Source organism: Orycteropus afer, unplaced genomic scaffold, assembly GCF_000298275.1.
Source record: "Orycteropus afer afer isolate SDZICR_OR568_19922 unplaced genomic scaffold, OryAfe1.0 scaffold00396, whole genome shotgun sequence".
NCBI lineage: Eukaryota > Metazoa > Chordata > Mammalia > Tubulidentata > Orycteropodidae > Orycteropus > Orycteropus afer.
This window is the reverse complement of record NW_006921983.1, coordinates 2630012-2637432: the sequence shown is the minus strand read 5'-3', so window position 1 is coordinate 2637432 and position 7421 is coordinate 2630012. Positions and strand designations below refer to the sequence as shown.

Genomic DNA, 7421 nt, shown 5'->3' with positions numbered 1-7421 from the left:
AGAGAGAGAGAGAGAGAGAGAGAGAGTTATGTCAAGGAAATGGCTCATACATTTGTAGAGGCTGTTATGTCCATAGGCATCAGGCTGGAAGCTTATCTGGACTCACATAGTTATAGAGGCTGAAGAATCCAAGATCAGCAATTCAGGGGCCAGGCTGCTGGCTCATGGTTGTGCATGTTGACAAAGTCAAGACAGGCAGGTAAGACAGCAGGCTGCTGGTTCACAGCCTGTAGAGGCCAATGAATTCCAAGATCAGCAGATAAGATGGCAGGCTGCTGGCTCACAGGCTGCTGGCTCACAGGCTGCAGAGGCTGACAAATCCCAAGAACTGGAGGTCAGATGATGACAGGCAGGATGCAGGACCCAGAGCAAACCAGAACCTTGCTGGGACATCTATTTATATACTGGAGGCAGGCACACCCCCAAGGAAACTCCCTTTCAACCTTCTTAGCTGATCTCATCATAGAGGTCATAACATTATATTACATCACAAAATGAGGGATGATTACATCATAACAGGGAGCTCTGGTAGCATAGTGCCTAAGGCACTTGACTGCAAAACAGAAGGCTGGGGGTTCAAACCCACCAGCCACTCCTAGAAGGAAGATGGGGCAATCTACTTCCATAGTGATACTGCCTCAGAAACCCAAAGAGGGGTCGCTATGAGTCAGGTCCAACTCAATGGCATATAACAACAACAAACATCATAACATGACTGCTACATTACAGCATAGCTGCCATTCAAACAGGCAGAAAATCATGGTCCCGATAAGCTGACACATTACCTTAACCATCACATCTCACATCTTAAAAACAAGCGAAATATCCCTAGACTTCACTTCCACTACCAGTGCCACCTTATTTCTTTATGGTAAAACACCTTGAAAGATTGTCTGCCCTCATGTTCTCCACTGCCAGCCTTAGGTGCTCTTCCTCCCACTCCAATCAAGCTTTCATTCCCACCACTCCAGAGAAACCACTGTTGTTGAGGTGATCAGTGATGGCCTCATACAAAACTTAATGTTTATTTCTCAATATTCATTTGGTTGAACTTATCATTATTTATTACAACTGATAATTCCCTCTTTTTTGAAACTATTTATTAATTTGGCTTCTAAGACACAACTGTCTTCTTACTTTCCCTCTTGGTTCACTAGTCACTTCTCAATCTCCTCAGGTGAACCATGTCAGGTCTTGGTCTTCTGTCCTCTTCTCTTTTATACTTTTTCCCTTTAGATGAAATACTCTAAATACTCTTTAGAGAGTGAGACTCTTAAATAATCTTTATAGAACTTTGCACATCCTCTCCACTGAGCTCTAATCCTGTATATCCAGTTGCCTACCTGACACTTTCAGTTTTACATCCAATGTTGTTGTTGTTGTTATGTGCTGTTGAGTCGGCCCCGACTCATAGCGACCCCTCCTTGGGTTTCCGAGGCAGTATCACTATGGAAGTAGGATTGCCCAACCTTCCTTCTGAGGAATGGCTGGTGGGTTCTCATACTTACCATCTAAAACACAACTCTTGATTTATACCCCCAAGCATAGTTCTCGCCAGTATTCTCTATTTCTATATATAGTATCAGTTGCTTAGGCCAAATCCTAGGAATCAATCTTAATTCCTCTTATTTCCTTCAATCCAATTCACCAGAAAATCCTATTAGTCTACCTCGGGAACATTTCCCAAATGTGAACACTCTCACGACTTCCACAGGAACCACCTTAGTCCAAACCACCATCTCTCACTACTTGCAAAAGCCGCATAGTGGATCTGTTTTCAATATTGACTTCTCCCCATCATCTGCTTACCACTCAGAACTCTCCAAGGTTTCCCACAATAGTCCAACAATCATCTGTGCTCTTTGACTTTAGTGGCACTGGCCTTCTGTTCCTAAAACATAACAAACTCCTGTTTTAGGGTATCTGTACTTGCTCTTCCCTTTGTCTGGAATATCTTCCCTCATATTTTTATTTAGGTTTCTGTTCAAATTTTCACCTTATTTAAAAAAATGTTGTTCCCCAAATTACTCTCTATCCTCTTACTCTGTTTATATTTTTATTCATGACACTTTAAATTTGTATTTTCAACAAAATATTTTATTTATTATCCTTCTCATCCTACTCTTTAAAAGCAGGGTAGACTTGTAGATGATGACTTTAGTTCCTCTAGCACCTCAGACAGGAACGGGCATAGAAACCACCACTGTACATTTGACGAATGAATGAATAGCTGGATGAGGACTGTCCATGCCCCCTGTGTATCTGTGCAGAAGAGCTTATAAATAGGAGCTTAAATATTGCTCTTAGCTGTTCATTTATAATTAGGTTTTGCAAAGTGCACAAATGCTAAGTGTCGGTCTAAGAAAATAGTTTGGATTTCTTTTTATTACCAAAAAACCAAACCCACTGCCGTCAAATCAGGTCCAACTTGTAGCAACCCTACTAGACAGAGCTGAACTGCTTGCTCCATAGGGTTTCCAGTTCTGTAAATCTTTACAGAAAGAAGCAAATTGCCTCATCTCTCTCCCAAAGAGTGGCTAGTGGGTTCAAACCACCAACTTTAGCTCAGTTAGTAGCCGAGCACTTTAACCACTGTACTGCCAGGGCTCCTTTAATGCTATTATGCAGTTAAATTTCAATTTATGTTTTAATATCCATTTAGCCTGCCTGAAAAATATATTACTTTCAAATTTGCTAACAAATCTTACTTTCTTATTTAATTTAAACAAATGAAGTAGCATTTCTTAAATGAAAAAAAAATAACAATTCCCTTTCTATATAATGGGGGTTAAAACCAAACCAAATTCACTGCTGTCGAGTCAGATCCGACTCACAGCAACCTCTCCTTGGGTTTACAAGATGGTATCACTATGGAAGTAGATTGCCCAATCTTCTTTCCGAGGAGTGGCTGGTGGGTTTGAACTGCCAGCCCTCTGGTTTGCAGTCAAATGTCTTAGGCATTACACCACCAGAGCTTCTATAATGGGGTTAGATGTTATTAAAATAAATTTTATCCAATTTAAACTAAATAATTTTAACTTTAATTTACTACTTCTTGTTTTTGCACGTTGAGTGATAAAAATGATCATGACAATCAATTCGTAAAGGGGTTGGGCCTCCAAATAGTTTGTAATTTCTGAGCTACTGTGTAATAAGCATTGTAGTAGACCTGAGGATAGAAAGGTGATTTATTCATGGTCTTATCAACAAGGAAGTTACAATTTTGCAAAAAAACAGGCATGGAAACAAATAATTACAATTTAATGTGTGAAGTACTGTAGTAGAGGGTTTAGATGATGTAATGGGAATGAGAAGAAAGAGGGAGGTGACTGAACAGACTCCAGAAAGATTTAGGAATTGCGAAGGGGATTAGAGGAAGAAAGACACAGGGAATACGTAGATTCAAAGGATGGAAAAGTGTGGTATAACTTAGAACACAAGTAACTGGAACCCAGGCTGCCTCCTAGCCTGTTCCACCATCATTGGCCTTGCTTTCTGACAATCTACATTGTATAGCCTCAGTGTTATCTTAGAACATGATTTTCATCACATGATTTGATTGATCAAAATCTTCCAATAGTTTTCTATCATCTATAAGCCAAACCCCCTTATGGACTCACTCCAATCCTTTGCCTCCATACTTTCCTAGATGAATCTTAAGGTCTGGCCACACCAGTTTATTCAGTCTATAACTAATTCTTATGTTTTTGTTTCCATGACTTCATTCATATGAATGACTACTGAAAATTCCATATGCTTCCCAGTCTACTTTAACTGGAAATGATTTCTCTTTCCTCACCTCTCTTCTCTTAGTTCTTATAGTATACTTCTGTCCCCTTCACTTGACACTTAACCAAACCCACAATCTCAAGTTATCTTTTTCCTGTGTGTATTTCTTATCTCCTCAAATAAGTACTTTAAATTTAGTGAGGCACCTGATTCATCTTTGTATGGCTCTCAGCACAGTGCCCTGTACTACCATTCCATAAATTTTTTTACTTTAAGTTTGCAATAGATTAGAAATGAGGACACATAATATGGCTAAAATGTATATATGCCAAAGGAGGGCAACAGAATTTCCTTTGTGGAGATGTTAAAAAAAAAAAGATGATGAGGAAGAATGCCAATCTAGAATAATTTTGAAGTTACTTCCAGTGTCAAGATGAAATAAAACATCAACATGTAGCTTTTAACACTGACATTAGTATATATTTATTGTGGCAAATTTTTAAAAAGTGAGCCACTATAATTGTCCTTATTGTTGTAGCTTCAAGTATTTTAAAGTTAACAAATACAGTATTTTTAAAAGTCAAATCAACATGTATTTATTGACTACCTATTGTAATCAGTTCAAAGCATTGTCCTAAGTGTAGCTATTATAAAATATTCTTAAATGTTAAATTCTTAAGTGTTCAACTTTCTCTCTTCCTTTATTTACTTCCTCACTATTTAGATGGGCTAGAGGACTTTAGTAATTAAAAGAGTCACATCTTACAAAAAAAATAATTAAAAATAATTTTAAAATAGTGGTTAATATGATTAATTCTATAGAAATAAGGAAGTCTTGGTGGCACAGTTCTTAGGTGCTTGGCTGCTAACCAAAAGATCAGTGGTTCAAACCCACCAGCCTCTTTGTGGGAGAAAGATGAGGCAGTCTGCTTCCATAAAGATTTACAGCCTTGGAAACCTTATGGGACAGTTCTACTTTGTCCTATAGGGGCACTATGAGTCAGAATCAACTCAATGGCACACTATAGAAATAGACAAAATACATAAAAATTTTCTATCTGAAAAAGAATTAATGTCTTAATATATTTTTCCTTTAAGTCTCATATATTTGGTAACTCAAGTAATTAAGAGTTTATGTTATTGATAATGTAAAATAATTTCTGGTCATTTACAAGTAACATACCAGCTAAACACTTAAAAAGAAAAATACTAACAAAAGTACCTAGGTGAACTTTGTCTACCCAGGAGGCCTTTTTAAGTGATCCATCTTAATGTCAGCAAATTGCTTACTAATGTGTTGACTTATGGCAACCCTCAAAAGCAAAATGAAAAGCCTGGAATTTACAGCATATCAATGAATCAGTTGATAAGCTTTTACTGGTTTAATATCCTTCCAGTCTTGCTGCTTGGAGCCACTTCAAGTTAGCAACAGAATGTTTGCCATCTCTGTGTGATAAAGGAAGTCAAAGGACTAAACAAACTTTAAGACCATTATGCTGTTTGGTGGGATTTAAATGAAAATTGTAAGAGAAATCACATGCAAGGAGGGTGTGGGGACCAAGAGACCCTAAAGTCAACCACATCATTTTACAAATCACTAACCTAACTTTTTAAACAATGGTCAGGACTTTTAGCTTGGGTGGAGATAATTTAATGCATTTGAAAAGTTTTAATTGCAGCAATAAAAGACCATACCTCAATTATATGACATATGCTAGCAGAATTTCTAGATAAGGATCAAAGACATTCAAGGACCAAACCACTGCATTCTCAGCAACACTTTAGGCTTTCTGTACACATTGGTGATAGATATTAGCATAACAGCTTTAGTGACCTTTCCAAGCCTCTTTGATCTGAGTTAGTCAAAACTTGAATGGATGTGTGTGTTAGGACTACTGTATCATCCCCGAACAATTCAAATACTGTCTTTGACAAAGGCATTTTGGCTGAATTTTAATTCTCTGACACTTAAGAGTACAAAATTCAACATTTGACCTTTTTTGTTCTTACCACAAGACTTCAATATACTTAAAAGAACCTACATTGTCTTTTGCATCACCTTTAAGCTTGTTGTGTTTCAGTTTTATTAGGAATGTGCCAATGATATTTTAAAGCAAGGAATATTTCTGAAAAGAAATTTGCAGTGATTGAAGAATTCCTGTTTATAGAAAGATGACCCTTGTATTTTATTAATTAGTTAACGTCCAATAGATAACATAGACACTAAAATAAGGAAAGACTTCATTAACTCTTTCTGTAAAAGAGGAGTAAAAGTGCAAGGCCACAGTTCTTTTACAAGAAAGATATATTTATAAAAAAATAGAATGACCTGAGCTAATATATTCTCAAGTATTGAATACATACCTATCTTGGCTAGATCTTGAAAGAAATAAAAAATAGCAAGTATATCCTAGTTTATTGTCTAAAAATTCCAAATTGAATATTATTCCTATCTTTCTTTTCTATTGATTGATTAGACTTCTTTTTCCCTGAAGGTAGGTTATCTTTGGTCCCCATTATGGCAAAGACGTTTTCACCCATCTGAAGCAATGTGAAAAATAAAAAAAGTTCAATGGAATGACATTTTTATACATTTTCTATGTAAGGAATGTCCTTTATTCTGTTATCATGTACTTTCTAATCTTCTGGTTGTTTTTCTTTTATGAAATGATTCTGATGGTATATGTGTGTTTTGTGTTTGATAAAATAAAAACTTAAAAAGTTGGCAGTGACTTTGTGAGAATCCCAAATTTCTTTTTTACAGTTCTGAAAAGTCCAAAAGTCTGGAAACCACTGGAATATAGAGCTGAAATGGGATGTTTGGAGAGAAAGGACAATCAGTTGCAATTACTTGATTTTATTAACAAGTGGGGTCAGTGGACTCAACATTTATCTATATTCATCTTTGGACTGTATCACATCTATTTCTCCTAGAAATTTGTCATTTCAATTTTTTCAAATTAAAAATAAAATTTCTATTAATTTTACATTCACCAGGGGTCAAAATTGAGAGCGGATTTAGAAACACAGACTATGGTTGCAAATGCCATCCCTAGATTAAAAAATTATTATTCCACAGATAAAAACTTACCATATTTGGTACTATTATTTACTGAGTTTTTTTTTTTAATTTCCAATTTCTACAATTTAAGGATTAGGTCTTTAATAGTGCATGGATCTAAAGTTACATGCACATTTAAGTTGAGGGGAGGGTAGTGGGGTGAATAGGCATGTGAAAAGACAGAAAGTGACTTCTCATACTAGATCTTAAAAGGTAAAGCTGAAAGGCAAGCTCATGTAGAAAACCTGGCATTTCTAGAATGTCTGTTAACTATTCCATAGCTAGTCTATCACCCAAAGGGGCCCTGATAAAGTCATTGTTCTCTTTAGCTTTGCAGTTTATTTTTTTAATGGATGTATTACTAGGAACACTATAGACACTGGTTCATCTCTAAGAATGAATATAGTGAAAAACAAGTCTGACTTGAGAACCAAGCTCAACAGTTACATTATTTTAAATATCTTAATCTGTGGTTAAAAAGTCATTGTACTTACAAGCTTATATTAAACAAAATATTTTAATAAGTATTTAAAGGAAAACAATCAATTTAAATATAGTTTTCACTAACACACAATTATAAGATTGTTTCTTGATTAAAATAATAAAATTGTTTCTATCATTAGAAAAATGA

General features: G+C 35.9%; 1 protein-coding gene across 1 annotated transcript in view; it reads right to left on the bottom strand.

The window, feature by feature from the left end:
* RNF32 (ring finger protein 32) overlaps positions 1 to 7421 on the bottom strand; it is a 114759-nt gene that overhangs the window by 8172 nt on the left and 99166 nt on the right. The gene's annotated exons all lie outside the window — the stretch shown is intronic.